At 46.5% G+C, this 17,126-nt stretch overlaps 1 long non-coding RNA gene across 8 annotated transcripts in view; it reads right to left on the reverse strand.

The window, feature by feature from the left end:
- Positions 1 to 5,314: 5,314 nt before the first annotated feature.
- The window catches only part of LOC102247500, a 27,637-nt gene continuing 15,825 nt past the window's right edge, over positions 5,315 to 17,126 (reverse strand). For 3 of the 8 annotated variants that reach the window (XR_001360947.1, XR_001360948.1, XR_313251.2), the window contains exons 2-4: positions 11,851 to 12,042; positions 10,186 to 10,352; positions 5,315 to 5,398 (exon numbers count right to left, since the gene is read on the reverse strand). This is a non-coding gene — a long non-coding RNA (uncharacterized LOC102247500). The other 5 variants (XR_001360946.1, XR_313249.2, XR_001360944.1 and 2 more) reach the window with 5 other exon arrangements.

Raw genomic sequence — 17,126 nt, forward strand, 5'->3', positions numbered from 1 at the left:
CTGATCAACTGAACAGAGCCTCCGTGTCATTCCTTCTTCGCCAACTCCGTCCACACCTTTGGGAAACCCTGGACCTGCTGGGGCTGGACCCCAACACACTAGTTGGAATTTTACTGTAAGAAAGCAGAGCCCTGGCCAGGTAGCTTGGTTGGAGCATCGTTCCGTACATCAAAAGGTTGCAGATTCGTTATCAGGCCAGGGCACATACCTAGGTTGAGGATTCGATCCCTGGTTGGGACGTGTTGGGAGGCAACCCATTGATCTCTCTTTCTCACATCAATGTTTCTTTCTCCCCTTAGTCCTCTCTCCCCATCTCAAGCTGAATTTGCAGCCAGGGCTCATCAAACACCTCTCTCTCTAAAATTAATAAACATGCCCAGCCAGTGTGGCTCAGTGGTTGAACTTCGACCTATGAACCAGAAGGTCACGGTTCAATTCCCAGTCAGGGCATATGCCCGGGTTTCGGGCACGATCCCTAGTGTGGGCCGTGGGGGAGGCAGTCGATCAAGGATTCTCATCATTGATGTTTCTATCTCTCTCTCCCTCTCCCTTCCTCTCTGAAATCAATAAAAATATATTTTTAAAAATACAGGTAATTTCTTTTAATAAACATATCCTTGGTGAGGAGTTTTTAAAAAGCAGAGATAGCCCAGTGCACAGCAGCAAGAGAAGCTGGTCATGCAGGAGGGGGACTTGTCTTCTTTGCTGTCTACACTGTGCTCACCTCCTCCCATGACCACATCAAAATTACAACTAAATTATAGAATAACCACCCTTGAGAGTCACCTGAAGAGTAGCTGAAAAGAGAACTCTTCTAACTATGGATATAAAGAAGAAGCCCCATGACACTGGTAGGAGGGTGGAGATGAGATGAACTGGTTCCACACCCAGGAGTGTCAATTAAGAATCAGGAGGGGTATCTGGGCTGCAGAGGTCGCCCCTGAGGAGTGAGCAGTCCCAGCTCCACACCAGGCTCCCCAGCCTGGACCACCAGTGCTGGGAAGAGAAGTCCCCACATCTGCCTGTAAAACCAGCAGGGAGTCCATCCATGTGAGATGGAGGGCTGCTGGGGTCCTGGGCATCCTCTTAAAGGGCCCTCCCATGGACTTACTGCCTGAGGAATTCATTCGATCTGAGCTCCAGCGCTGGGCAGCAGCCCCGAAGGCACCAGGGACATGCAAGGAGGAACTGAACTGTCTGGCTTTAAGGCGAGGACTGAAGGGGAAGCGCTCTCTGCCAATTTATAACTTTGTTGAGCCATCCCCTCCCACAGAGTCTCCAAGATATGCAGGTACCAAACCTGTGTCTCCATCAAACTCATCCAACCCTGTTGATTCCCTGAGAACCTGTCCACCCAACTTGTGCACAGGTCCTAACCTCTTTCAGGCTTCAGCCCAGACTGTGGTCTTCCCTAAAATCTCTGAAAGGTACACAAACCTTTCAGCATGCCCTGTGCATCTTGCTAAGCAGCCCCCAACCCTTTGCTTAGTGGCAGCTGGCCTTGGTTCACAGCTGAGCCTCTCCTAGGCATCTCCAAGCCCAGCACAGGCAACTACCAACCACAGATCAGTTTGTAGGTCCTACCAGGTGGCTTTGGACTGGGTACAGGTAGTAGGTGCCCTGGGCATGCACTGGAGACCTCCCAAAAGGCCCAGAACCAACACACCTGGTGACCAGCTTCAGACCACACCAGAGTACCACCTGATTAGCTCCACAAACAATGCAGCAAAAGGGTGAACTCAGTAGGCACCAGAGCCCTGCAATAGTGAATCCCACTCCATGGGGTCAGCCCACACACAACAGCTCATCTGCTATAGTCATGGCAAGCAATCTGCTAGAGATAGAGTTCAAAACACTGGTCATAAGGTTGCAATTAACTTAGGGGAAGAATAGGTAAACTCAGTGAGAACTTCAACAGGGCAGGAAACATAAAAATGGAGGTAGAAAATAGAAAAAGAACCTGTCAGAAATAAAGAATACAAGAACTGAAATTGAAGAATACATTAGAGGGAATCAATAGCAGGATAGATGAAGCAAAGGACTGAATCAGCAACTTGGAAGGCAAGGTAGTGGAGAGTACTCAATCAGAACAGCCAAATGAAAAAGAATCAAACAACAAGAACAAAGTAGCATAGTTTAAGGGACCTCTGGGACAACATCAAGCATACAAACATTCACATCATAGGGGTACCAGAGGGAGGAGAGAGAGAAAGCAAAGGATTGAAACCTATTGAAAAAATAATGACTGAAAACTTGCCTAACCTTTTGAAAGAAATAGACTTACATGTCCAGGAAGCAGAGTCCCAAACAAAATGAGCCCAAAGAAGCCCACACCAAGATACATCATAATTAAAATTCCAAAGGTCAAAGAGAAACAGAGAATCCTAAAAGCAGTGAGAGAAAAGCAGTTAGTTATCTACAAGGGAGATCCCATAGGACTGTCAGCTGATTCCTCAACAGAAACGTTGCAGGCCAGAGGGATTGGCATGAGCTATTCAAAGTGATGAAAAAGAAGGACCTACAACCAAGATTACTCTACCGAGCAAAGCTATCATTTAAAATTGAAGGAAAAATAAAGGCTCCCTAGAAAGGCTCTGGCCAAGGTGGCTCAGTTGGTTGGAGCATTGTCCCGTGCACCAAAAAAATAAAGACTCCCTAGACAGGCTCTGGCCAGGGTGGCTCAGTTGGTTGGAGCATTGTCCCGTGCACCAAAAGTTATGGGTTCAATTCCCCAGTCAGGGTACGTACCTAGGTTATGGGTTTGATCCAGGTCAGGACGCATATGAGAGGCAACCAATACATGGATGTTTCTTGAGCTCTCTCTCCTGCTTCCTCCCTCTCAAAAAAAAAAAAAAAAAGTGCTCCCCAGGCAAGAAAATGCTAAAGGACTTCATCATCAACAAACCAGTATTACAAGAAATGTTAAAGGTTAAAGGAGCTTCTTTAGGAAGGAGAGAGAAAGGGGGAGGAGGAAGAAGAAGAAAAATAAGATATAAATATGAATAATAAAACTGTAATAACTATATACCTATCAATGATTACTTTAAATGTAAATATATTAAATGCTCCATACAAAAGAAATAGGGTAGCTGAATGAATAAGAAAACAAGACTCAAGTGTCCACTGACAGATGAGTGGATAAAGAAGGTGTGATACATACATACAATAGAATATTACCTGGTCATTAAAAAATAATAAAATTTTACCATTTGCAACATCATGGATGAACCTAGAGGGTATTTATGCTAAGTGAAATAAGTCAGACAGAGGAAGACAAATACCATATGGTATCATTTATATGTGGAATCTAAAAAACAAAATAGGTGAGCAAACAAAACAGAAACAAACTCATAGATACAAAAAACAAACTAATGGTTGCTGGGTGGGAGGGGTGTTGAGGGCTGGGTGAAAAAGGTGAAGGGATTGAGAAGTACAAACTGGCAGTTATAAAATAGTCACAGGGATGTAAAGTACAGCATAAGGAATATAGTCAATAATATTGTAATAACTATATACGGTATCAGGGGTACTAGACTCATGGGGGGATCATTTTGTAAGTTATACAAATGTCTAACCACTATGCTGTACACGTGAGACTAATATAATATTGCATGTAATTGAAAACAAAATTTTAAAAAGGAAAGATGTGCAAGGATTGTTTGCCCTGGAAAGGAATGGACCCAGCCTCTGAAGCCAGGCACCCAAGATGCACAGGACACGAGGTTGCTCCAACTTCAGAGTAGAGACTTTAACATCTTCACCACTCTGACATGCTCCTGACACACACACATTTCCAACAAGTTGCACACATGGACTATGACAGTGAAAAGTGGCATCACATTTTCAAAACACCTGCTTCTCTCTTCAGGCAGCACTGACTGAATTTGTGAAGCTTTGCCTGCAGCCTCATCCATCCTCTACTCCACAGCCCAGCTCCCCCCAGAAGCCCCCCGTCTCCCCCAGTCTTTCTAGGCCTCCCTGATGCCCTGCTCTGAGCTTCCCACGTCAGTATAGGAATTAGCTCGGGGGCAATTTGTCTCCCTACAAGAGCACAACTTCCTCCTGATAAGAAGCCTTGTCCATCTGCACGGAGGACCTGGCACTACCCACAGGGAGCAGGGAGTAGTGGGCTCCCATAGCCGAGCCGGCACCTGACAAACAGCCCCAGTTTGGCTCCCGTCTCATCCTCGATCTCACTCTGTCTCTTTCTCTCCATATCTATCTTCCATGGGCAAAGGTCACCCCATCTGGGCTGAGCCCACAAGAGGGTCAGTGTGGTTCATCTCTAAGTTCTTAACACTGGAGTTTCTGAACCACAGACGTGCCCTCTGGTCCACAAGCTCTGCCAGTGCCCGTGTTTACTCGCTTTGAATAGATGCTGTGCCAGAACCTCAGGCTCACTCTTCCCACCATGCTCCATTGACGGCACAACAGGAAGCAAATGTTGCTCACCTCACCTCTTCCATTTCCTCTTTCTGTCACCCCCACCGGCTGGCCCCTCCAGCCACCCGACATGTGTTGTCTCTCCTTGTGTACATCTGCCCATATGTGCTCAGAGGGCCTTGGGGGGGCGGGGTTCTTTCTGCTAAAGTTGGGGGAGGTGGTTTTGTAACCTCTTCACGACTTACCAGTCCCTTGCCTTGGTACAAACATATGTGTTCGAAATCAATTTATTTATTCATTTGTTAAAATATCTTCAACCACATTTTACATGTAAAAGTTCTTGTAGTCACTCTCCAGATGCCTCCTCTGTGGGTCAGGCCACACTGAAGTGATCACACCCATTTTGCAGACAGGGTTGTCTAGGCTCAGAGACGGAAAGTCGCTTGCCCAGAAACACAGGTGACAGGAGCCTCCTGCACTTGCTGACTCCCCACCCGAGTGCTCTCTTGCCCACAGGTCCATGAATATTCTGTTTAATTCTTTGCTCCTTCTCTCTAGCCAGCCCCCTCCACCTCAGATCTAGTTAGCTATTCCAGGAAAAAACTGATTTCTTACTCATCTGAGGGGCCCTCCCAGCACAGCCCAGCCAGTACTTGACAAGCAGTAAGACACTCAATAACAGCTACTGAGTGAACACGTGCTTCTGTGTAGAAGGTCTTCCCAGATCACCTTCTCTGACCAGAGACTTGTCCCAGTGCTTTTTGTACACAAGACTCCACTTCCTGGGGCTGTTTCCCTGTCTGTAGAGCAGCGACAGAGGGCTGGACTTGATGATATCCAGTCTCCATCAAGTGACTGGAAACCAGGATGCCCAGCCAGCCAGACAGCAGCTGGCCATCCCCTCAGGTACCCAGCAAAGAAGACAACATTCTGGGAAGGCAAGCAGCAGCAGTTGGCCATCCCCTCAGGTACCCAGCAAAGAAGACAACATCGTGGAGAGCTTTGGAAGCTGCTGCTGTTAAAAACAAACAAACAAACAAAAAATCAATTTAATCCTACAAGCAGTTAATTTAAGTTATTTTGTAAGATTAACTTGACCTTGGTCATACCTCTGAAACATCATGAGCAAAACTTGAGCTGTTTCCCAAGGTAGAAAGAGGTAACCACTGATCAATGCCCTATCATTTAAGAAAATCCTAGTATTACAACCAGTCACTGTGAAGAGGAAAGAGTCACTGCCTTCTCACTGTGTAAGCTGCTTTATAACAACACACCCTGAGCTCCATTCCATGCTTTGGCTTGTGTGCTCCCAGTTTGCAAACTGTCTGGTGTGTGCACAGTGATCTTGCACTCATTACTGCTCAGTGGCTCAATGGTTTCCCTCTGGCTATTTATGACTCTCTGGCAGTGTTCACAGCTGAGCCAGGGAGTGGGTGGAAGGTGTGGTCAGGCTGAGCTTCCTGCTTGCTGCAGCCAATTTCATCCTTCAGATTATTTTCTTTTCAACACTTTCAAAGTCTTGGAAACTGAAACGCCTACTGCCAATCAACAGTCTAGAACTGAAACGCCTACTGCCAATCAACAGTCTAGAACTGAAACGCCTACTGCCAATCAACAGTCTAGAACTGAAACGCCTACTGCCAATCAACAGTCTAGAACTGGAAGCCTTGCCTGACACTCCCTTCACCTTCCCACCCCATCTGTCCATCCGGGAGGCCCTCCCCCAGTGTCTGTCCAGGGCCCAGGTTGCCTGACGCCTCCACTCCTACCCTCAACCCCCAGCCAGTTGGCTGACTGCACTCCCCTTCCAAATCCAGATGTTTCCCTCTCTTCACCAGACAATTTTGTAGTTTTATTAAGTTGCTTACTGCATTTGAGGGTATATCAAACATATACCCTCAAAGTGCCAGAACAGTATAACGAACTCTGCACTCTGCATCCGCTTCAACAATACCAACTAGTGACCCATCTTTTTCGCCTACACTTCCATCCACCTACCCCTTCCTATATTATTTTGAAGCAAATACCAGGCATCATATCATGTGATCTGTAAATATCTGAGTATGTGCCTTTAAATGATATTAACTTTGACCATGGTCACACCTAAAAAAGTTAACACTGATCCCTTAATATGATCGAATAGCCAGTCACTGGCCTCATCCATTTTTTCCTTAAGTTTGTTTGAATCAGCATCCAAATGAGGTCCACACACTGTGAGTGGCTGCTGTATTTTTTAAACCTTTAAGACTCTACAGGTTTCCTCTCACCTCCATCTTTTTGCTTTTCCTCACAACTTACTGAAGAAACTGGTTGGTCACCCTGCATGTAAAGTTCCCCACAGCCTGGGTGTGCTGAACACATCCTCGGCGGGTTTAACACGCCTCTCTGCACTCTATTTCATGGAAGTTGGAAGTCTGATCAGATTCAGGTTTGATGCTTCGTGGGTAGAGCTGTTCATGCACCCGGAGACACAGACTGCCTGGTCGTTGCTCTTCTTGTGGAGGTGCGTGGGGTCGATGCCCAGATCCATTCACTCTTCGCCGGTTGTACAATGGTGGCTGGCTTACTTTTGACCACTTATGGTCTCCTCCTGCAGACTCTTGCTCACCACTGACCTAGCTCTTGCATCTTCCGCCTAACTACTGGCATTTCTTGACACCTGGCCACTAGGCTTCTGTCAAGGCCGCCAGGTACCAGATAGGGCTGGAGACAGCACAAATTCCACCTGAAACCTCCCAGTCAGGGAGCTGTTCTTGGGGGCTGCGATGCTTGCTCCGTGGTCATCACAGTATGCATCCTGACTCCTCCAGATACATTTAATAAAATAAATGTAGTTCAGTGTCAGCTGAGATCACAGAATGGGATGGGCTTACCTCTGGCAGGGAATCACCTCCCTACAATTCTCCACCCACTCACAGCTCACCCCCCACAGCTGTCCCCTGACCCTGCAGCTCCAGGTGTGGGACTCAGCGCGGTCACTACTTTGTCTCTGAAAAGCACTCACATGACTCATTGGTGAGTGTGACAGATATTCCTAAGGTTGGGGACAATGGTGGGGTTTCAGGTAGCCGTGTGCCTGCGCCCCTCTCATTCTTCCTCTGTCCGTCCTCGTCCTCTGCCTCTCCTCCCCGCCCACTCCCCTCATTACGGTGAAGGTCAGCTCAGTGACGTGGCTGCGATGTCCGACCATCTGCCCCAGGTCTCCCCCAGCAGCACAGAAGACCTGGCCGAGGCTCTGAAACACTGCCCTTCCCTGTCCGCCTTCCCACCCAGCTCCTCTGGATAGAAGGGAACAAGGTGGAGGTACAGATTTCTCCCCTTTACAACTACATTTTTGTGCCAATGGGTCCCTTGGGCGGTGTAGCAAAGCCCTGGATTCCATCTCAGAACAACGTTTTTAACCCATAAAACAAAATATGTTTAAAAACAAATTATAGCCCAGAATTGGAAATAACCCAAATGTCCTTCAGTGAGCAAATGATTGAACAAGTTGAGTACGTGCCTATCATGGAACGTTACTCAAGAACAAAAGGAACAAACCGTTATCTACACAAGAATTTGGACAGCCCTCCAGGGAAGTATACAGAATGAAAAACAGCCAATCTCAAAAGGTTACATACTTTTGAAAGTATGTGGACCTCAAAAGGTCACAGATTCCATGTTTTGACATTCTTGAAACTACAAAATTATAGATATGGAGAACAGATTAGTAAATGGCAGGGCTGAGGGAGGGGAGGGGGAGTGTCTGGCTATAAAAGGGTGATTGCATGAGGGATCCTTGCGGTGATGGAACTGTCCTGGTGATCACACAAATCTACACGTGTGACAAAATCGTATCAAACTAAATACACACGCACATATGTACACCAATGAGTGCATAGCCAACCTGCAGATGCCCCATGGATTGTGCCCATGTGAGTTTCCTGTTGTGGTGATGTGCTATAGTTTCACAAGATGATGCCATTGGGGGAAACTGGGGGAAAGTTACATAGGGAATCTTAAGGGAATTTTAAAACAAAAAGTTTAAAATGTATTCTGAAATAGTTATTTTTAAACACCTTTATGTTACAGTAATACATGCATTCCATTATTAACACATGTAGAAGATCTAGTGAGATCTTACAGCTACCCTGACAATAATGAGTGTGAATGATATTTCAAGATACCTGTGACAGGTCCTGCTAATACTGCTGTCTTTTGTTGCCTACATCCATAATCGAAGGAGATGCCAATTTTGCCAATGAAAATAAAAATGTAAACTTTCTTCCTATCCACACTCAGAGTTCCCTGAACTATATCATTGATCCCCAAGTTAAGAACCCTTGCCTTGTTTAAAATGGCAACTTTTGCCCGGCTGGTGTGGCTCAGTACTTGAGCATTGACCTATGAAACAGGAGGTCACAATTTGATTCCGGTCAGCGCACATGCTGGGATTGCAGGCTCAATCCCTAGTAGGGAGCATGCAGGAGGCAGCCGATCAATGATTCTCTCTCAATCTCTCCCTCTCCCTTCCTCTCTGAAATCAATAAAAAAATATATTTCTAAAAAAAAGTACACATATGTATATATGTGTATATGTATGTGTATATATATGTATACATATATACACACACACATACACACACACACACTTAAAAAAAATTAAATGGCAACTTCCCCTCCTCTGTTACACAAGCTATGATGAACACAAAAGGCAAAAAGTAGAGGGAACATCTGTGTAAGAGACAGTGGTCACATCGCATTGGTAATGGACCGGGGGAAGGGTGGGAGGTGGGGTGGTGCAGGGAGGCATTTTTTTGAAATGTTAATTGATGTTTCCCTGTATTGACCATCCCTCCACTCAAACAGCCTGACCTCAGGAATGCTTCTCAAATGCTATTTTGTTCTGAGTACAGGAGCTTGGTGCACTGGATTTATAAGCATGACTTTTTCTGCCTGGGAAAACTCTGTCTAAGTTAAAGCAGTTGACGTATGTAAAGAGAAATGTTTGAGATGAAGCAGTCCAGCGTGTAAATATTTATGAGTACCCTCCCTGTCCAATCCCTAGACCCCGTCATTTCCCAGTGTAGGAACAATAACAAAATGGGGTTCCTGTATAGAAAAGGCTGCCTGAACACTAGCAGATTGCTATCTTGTCCTGTCTATTTTAACTTCCACGAAAATGGGCAACCCACAGTTTCCAGATCCCTCCTTCCTTCCCCTGCTCACCAGATCCGGCATCTTAGTGCACAATTGGAGGAAGGAGCGTGATAGAATAAAACATGCGAGGCATGCCCCCGGGTTTTCCTATTTATTAGCTTTTTGTTGTGTGCACCGCCTTTCTTCTGACACTAGGAGCCATCCACTGGGTCTGAGTTGTTAAGCTTTTTCTCTGGGTAGTATACAGCGACCCCTACTGGAAGGCAGATGCCATCACAGAAGAACTCCCCAAAATGCATTCTTCCCCAGGAAAAGATAGGCTCACATCTAAACTCAGACTAATGTTCTCATTTCATGGGAAAACTTTTTCAACATGTGTATAAGTTACAAACCACACACATTCTTCCAACCTCCAAAGCTCTGGTGGGCTAGAAGCAACACTATGGCACTAAGCAAAATCAAATAAAACTTTGCAACAAGCAAGTTTTACACGGCCTAAAACCTTTTCAAAGATCAAGATGAACACTAATGCTGCAATTCCACAACCCACCAGATGTTGGAACTCAGGCCACATCAACATCATTCTGGCTGGTACTCCACTAGTGTCACTTCAACCATGAGCTTTCTTACTTGTCTGTTACTATCTCATTGTCAAGTACTCACGTCCTGGATTCCTTTGCAGCCTGGGCCATCCTAGACGACATACAACACACAGGTTCCAGCAGGATACAGGGTCTATGACAAGCCATTTCAACCAAGAACCCAGATGGAAAGAGCCCTGAGATGTTCTCTTGAGCATCTCCATGACTCTGTGGGGCTCTAGACCATCCCTGGAAGATACAAGGTGACAAGCCACAATTACATAAATGCCAATAGCAAACAAGGTAAGTCAGGAGACAATTCATAGAGACCACCAAAGCCCTTGACCTCGGGTGATAACGTACCTTTGGAATGTCAGAGTAATCTCCTTTTCCAGACGCCTCAGGGCACAACCTCCCACCAAAGCACCAACCCCTCAATGTTATCCTGGTGCCCACATACCAGTGAGATGGGCCAGACACATCCTGGAGCCCTCCTGTGGTCCCTCCCTGGCCCCGATCATGCACTGGTGGGGTCCCTCAGCCTGGCCTGCGCCCTCTCACAATTTGGGACCCCTCAGGGGATGTCGGAGAGTCAGATCCTGCAGGCCACTCCCCTTGGGAGGGCACCAAACACAGGGCTCACAAGTGCTACTGTGGCGGTGTGAGCCTCTCCTGATTGGGACTGATTGGGCGCGAGCCTGCAGCAGGCACAGTGGGGCCGGGGTGAGCGGGAGTGGCAGGTAGGAGCTGCAGGCGGCGTTGGACTGTGGGTTTCGGCCCGATCCCTGCAGGCCACCCTGAGGGACCCCACCTGTGCATGAATTCATGCACCAGGCCTCTAGTATCAATAAAGCTACAGAATTAAGTCCAATATTTTTTATGCAATTTTTTTTAAACTGTCCCCCAAAGTGTCACTCGCATTAAAGTCCAATATTTTTTATGCAATTTCTTTTTTTTAAACTGTCCCCCAAAGTGTCACTCGCATTAAGTATGTGTCAAACCATGATTTAGAGCTGCACTGTCCCATACAATAGCCACTAGCCATACATGGCCATTGAGCCCTAAAAATGTGACTAGTATGAATTGAGACGTGCTGCGTTTTCAGCATCATGGCCCATGAAAGGACAGTGAGGAGACAGTAACCACAATGGTTTGAAAAAGGAAAGTTTAATATAAAGAATTAGTAACTATTTAAAGGGAACTACTATGAGGAAATAAAAGCGAACTCTAAAGAATACCCTCTGACAGAGGGAAAGTACTCAAAGAAGGAAATAGCTTGGGATGGGAGGGAGCCCCTCCCTAAAGCTGGGACACAGGTCTCTTTGGGTGTGACTGCCGCCACTGGATGACAGGGAAGTTCACTGGGTCGTCTGGGCCAGAGCTGGTACACAGTCAGAAGCTGAGGCTGGCAGGCAGAATACTATGGGCCTTGCCTGGCAAGCAAGTCCCCTACAACTGGGGTTCTTAGTAGGCAGAGGCTATGGTTGGACACCACCTGCTCACATGGATGAAATGTGCCCTCTAGCACCCCCTACTGACAACAATTGAGCCTGCTGGCAATGAAGAAATGTTCTAATATCACAAGAAAAGTAATGAAGGGTGGGTTTGGAATAAGGAGGCATTAAGTGACAACTGGCACACCCCCTCTAAAGGTTGAAGGCTTGATATTGTGCTATCAGGGTTGTTGTTGTTTTTTTTACAGGAACATAAAAAACTTCCTCAAAAGAATTTTACCAACATACTTAACTGAGGTTTTCCAACTTCTCCTGGGGGGCAATTAAGGATTCAGCCTTTTACTTTTTAGGCCTCATTTTCTCATAGATCTCTGACTCAGTGTGACCCATGATGAGGGTTTCCTTTATTCTTCCTTGAACATTTCAGGAAATTATGGTCCCAGGATCAATCTCTGGAGTTTTGGGTTCTTTCTGGTACACGAATCCTAAATTAAACAGAAGAAGGACCAAAATGTTTAAAATTAACTGACTCAGGGGAAGTTGTGGTTCCTTTCCTGACCCAGACAGGAACATCCGTGGAACATTTATCCGGTGTAAAGAGAACTAGAGAACATCTGATTTTGAGGGGTCTGAGAAGGAAGGGGTGCAAGAGAGGCCAGACAGTTAAACAGGTTTAGTTTACGATGCCTGCCTGAAGCAACAAAGACTTTCGGAAAAGAAAACCAGCCCAGGGGCAGAACTTAGATATGGCATCACCAGGCGTGGAAGGCGAGGGAGGAGGACACAAAAGGAAGACATTACGGGATCTCACCAGGTGGGCACTTACCCATTCACCCTACATTACATCTCTGCTCTTCTGGGAGTCTGGTTGCTCCATATCTTGACTATGCCAAATTGTTGGGGGAGGGGGATACAGACAAAATCTAAAAGCAACATTTTGGTAAGGCTGGGGTGGCTCCATGGTTGAGCATCGACCTATGACCCAGGAGAGGTCACCAGGGAGGGCACATGCCCAAGTTGCAGTCTTGGTCCCCAGTGTGGGACGTGCAGAAGGCAGCCAATCAATGATTCTCTCTCATCGTTGATGTTTCTATCTCCGTCTCCCTCTCCCTCCCTCTCTGAAATCAATAAAAATATTTTTAAAAAATAAAGGCAAGATTTTGTTACTTGTAGGGACTGCATTGTAGAAGTAGAGGAGTGCTCATCAGCCAGAGGTCAGAGATCAACACCTCCAACCCTTTATATGTAGAAATTACACACTTCCTTTGATACATGGATACAACCTAAGTCTCCCTCCACGATGGCCTTGTGGTCATCAGAGGAGAGTCATTGAGACATTCAGTCCTCATCACATTCATCAGGGGAGAGATATATAGACCTAGTTGTAAGTTAATAAACTTCAAAAAAGCTATTTAAAAGGGGTGCTACAAAGAAAACATTTTAAGCGGTCCCAGTATTTGTTTAATAAAATATTAAGAGATCTATGAAAGGGTCACAGAATTTGTTATTTCGGAGTTTACATTTAAAAAAAGGTGACCTAAACCCGGCTTTCTCTTGAGAATAGGGCCATGGAAGACAAACCTCTGCCCCCAAACTCCTCCTGCCTCTCCATACGTTCCCTGGGGCACTTCACAGTTGAGGGACAACCCCTTCAAGTTTCTCCCATGTCCCATTCTGTGTCCCTTTTGCCTTAGTTGGTACAATGGGGAGAAGACTCAGAGAGGAAAGCCTTGTTGGTAGAGGACAGAGTGCAAGGGGTTGGTAGCCAAGAGGCCCTTCTAATTCCAACTCTGAAATCAGCATGCTGTGGGAATAAGGGCAAGTCCCTTCTCCTCTCTGGACCCCAGGGTCCCTATCTATCAAGTTGGAGCTATTTCAACTCCACGCCTCTCTCAGAGAAGTCAGAGGATGAGAGAACTGACAAAACTAGAATTTGGGAAAAGGTGAAGAGAATGAGCCGCATAAGCCCTTGGCCTGATCTCCCGGTATTAACCCTGGGGAGGGTGACTCACCTGGCCCACCCAGAACTGCCCATCACTCCTGGTCCACCACTCCCTTTTTCTCCCCTGACCTGGTAAGTCACATAGGTGGATTGCCTTAGTCATCCACTCAATAGGGCTACTGCCTAGAGTACAAAGACTTGTTTGCACCTAGTGAGCTAATCTTCCTGTTTGAAAACTCTAAGTCTGACACACCTATGTGGACATATGGGCAGCAATTTCCCTGTGCCTTGCCGCTACCAAAGCCCAGGTTTACAGCCTTCTCAATATGTACTCTGCATTGATCAAATAGTGTATTTTACATATTCCAAACTCTGTGGCCCTCTGACTGACCGTTATCTCTTTTCCCCTTCTCTCCATCCAAAGCTCACCCACACTTCCACCCTGCTTAAGGGACAGACAGGCAATCTCCTCTGTCCCTTCTCTAATTGGCCAGTATCAGATGGCTTGATGCTCCCCTCTCCTGGGAATGCTTTGCCCGATAGTATTCTGACTGGGACAGGAAAAAACAGCCAACCTGTTTTGTAGAGTGGCTGTACCATTTTACATTCCCACCACTAATGTATGAACAATCACTTCTCCACATCTTTGCAGTGTTTGATAATGTCACTATTTTAAAAATATATTTTTGTTGATTTAAGAGAGTAAGGGAGAGGGAGAGAGAGATAGAAATATCAATGATGAGAGAAAATCACTGAATGGCTGACTCTTCCAAGTTCCATACTGGGGATTGAGCCCGAAACCTGGGCACGTACCCTAACAGGGAATTGAACTGTGACCTAGGAATTGAACCGTGACCTCCTGGTTCATAGGTTGACACTCAACCACTGAGCCATGCCAGCCGGATCATTTGGATATTTATAACATCATTCAAGGGGCCATACAAAATTATCAACTTAAATTCTCTCTCATCATTGATGTTTCTCTCCCTTCCTCTCTGAAATCAATAAAAATATTTTTTTAAAGAAAAAAGTATCAACTTAAAAACTAGCATGTTATATTTGGTTAAACATTTAATTAACTCACCCCTAATGCCTTTTGGCAGGGCTGTTTGGATAGCTGCATGTGGTTCTGCTTGCTTCTGGCTTAAGATACTTGCAGGTAAGGGGAGGCCGTGGACAGCTCACTCACTACAGCCCAGGGATCACAAGGATTCCAGATCCCAGCTAAATGTAAGAGCAAATGAACAAAAGGTGGTCTTTTTAAGTTATTGGTAAATTGCCCTTAAGCAACAGCACATCCAGTTTCTAGGGAATTTACAATCTGGACAATACACTTAACACCTCTCGCTGCCAGTGATTTCTCTCTGATCAGCCACACTGTGCTAGGTAACAGGCTCGCTTTTAAATATATATCCTATATAATAAAAAGGCAATATGCAAATTGACCAAACAGAACGACCTGAATGCCCATGACCCCTCCCCCTGGCCGGCCTTGCCCCTGAGTGGGCCCACCCACCCTGATCCAGGGCAGAGTCCTGGCCAACAAACCACCCGTGGACCCTCGCCCCGGCCAGCCGGTCCCCAATGGCTCCCATCAGGCGGGCCGGCTGGACCCCACTACTGCACAAATTCGTGCACCGGGCCTCTAGTATATATATATTTCAGAGAGGAAGAGAGAGGGAGAGATAGAAACATCAATGATGAAAGAGAATCATTGATTGGCTGCTTCCTGCTTGTCCCCTACTGGGGATTGAGCCCACAGGGGCATGTGCCCTGACAGGGAATCGAACCATGACCTCCTGGTTCATAGGTCAATACTCAATCACTGAGCCACACCAGCCCAACACTAGCTCACTTTTTTAGTGGTTACTTAACACTCATCATTTATTTATTTATTTATTTTTAATATATTTTATTGATTTTTTATTGATTTTTTACAGAGAAGAAGGGAGAGGGATAGAGAGTTAGAAACATCGATGAGAGAGAAACATCGACCAGCTGCCTCCTGCACGCCCCCCAGTGGGGATGTGCCCGCAACCAAGGTACATGCCCCCGACCGGAATCGAACCCGGGACCCCTGAGTCCGCAGGCCGACGCTCTATCCACTGAGCCAAACCGGTTCGGCAACACTCATCATTTAAAAAGCTTTCTTGGCCCTTATAAAGCAAAATGGCCGGACTCTGATGGCTAGCACTTGACTACTGATTCAGAGTGAACTTGGGTCAGGCAGAAAAACCTTTCTTTTCTGGTTTTCCCACAACAGGGCAGGCAGGTTCCAGTCCTTAGGCAAAAGCATCAGCACAGAGGGAGTCCCTCAGGGCCACCAAGTGGAGTGAAGTGACTCTTTGTATAATCCATTTTTCTCCCAGAGGTATTAAAGTGATTTTTCCACCCATTATTTTGTGCTTACTGTGACGGGATCGAATTCAGATGTCAGCCACCTTTATGAGCCTCGATTCATTAAGCCATCGAGATAAACAGATGGTGCTTTGCACTCAATATGAGGGCAAAGTGACTTGGAGAGCCCAGTGATCAGTCAATAAAAGCCTATTTGCAGTGCCATTGAGTACGGCAGGACCTCCCAGAAGAGGCACTCATTCTGGGCGAATTAGCAGACTGTAAAAATAGCCCTAAGTCGTTGTTGGGAGAGACAGAGTGGGAGAAAGCAGAGAGGCAATCAGTATCCAAGGCAGTGAGAGGTGCAGGGAGGGGGGTTCTTTACAGAAGTGTGTAAATGGTGGGAATCAAGAGACTATATTGACATTTATAGATAGATATTATCGATATTTACAGATATAGATATACATGTGATAGGCAATCAGTCATGAGCTGAGCAAGGACCACAGGCCAAGTACACAAACGCACCAGGGCCAAAAAGCCCCAGAATAGGGGCAAAACTGGGAAAACAAGAACTTAGCCCCTAGGGCAGCGGTTCTCAACCTGTGGGTCGCGACCCTTTGGGGGTCGAACGACCCTTTCACAGGGATCGCCTAAGACCATCGGAAAACACATATATAATTACATATTGTTTTTGTGATTAATCACTATGCTTTAATTATGTTCAATTTGTAACAATGAAAATACATCCTGCATATCAGATATTTACATTACGATTCATAACAGTAGCAAAATTACAGTTATGAAGTAGCAACAAAAATAACTTTATGGTTGGGTGTCACCACAACATGAGGAACTGTATTAAAGGGTCGCAGCATTAAGAAGGTTGAGAACCACTGCACTACTTTCCTCCCCTAGCAAATCGCTGGTCCTGTGGTTTGGCCCCCCTGAGCTCTCACACCGCGGGCCATGCGGCTCAGACAAAACCGACCTTGAGGCGGCCTGGCTCCGCACACCCGGCCCGGCCTGTCCCCCGGGGAACAGGCGAGAGTAATGGGAAGTGCCCTCAGGCCGGGAGTCCGCGGCTGAAGCACCGCGCAAACCCCACAGGGGAGCGCTCACCTATGACGAGATCCCCGCGCGAGAGCAGGGGACTTCGCCCCTACGGCGCGCCAGCCAATCGGGAACCCGCTCCGGGCGTCCCCACCCACCGCGCACACACGCGCACACACCGGCCGTTTCCGACCTTCTGATTGGCTGGATCCGGCTGTAGGCGGGACGGGGAGAAGC

This window comes from Myotis brandtii, unplaced genomic scaffold (genome assembly GCF_000412655.1).
Source record: "Myotis brandtii unplaced genomic scaffold, ASM41265v1 scaffold134, whole genome shotgun sequence".
In the NCBI taxonomy this organism is placed as follows: domain Eukaryota; kingdom Metazoa; phylum Chordata; class Mammalia; order Chiroptera; family Vespertilionidae; genus Myotis; species Myotis brandtii.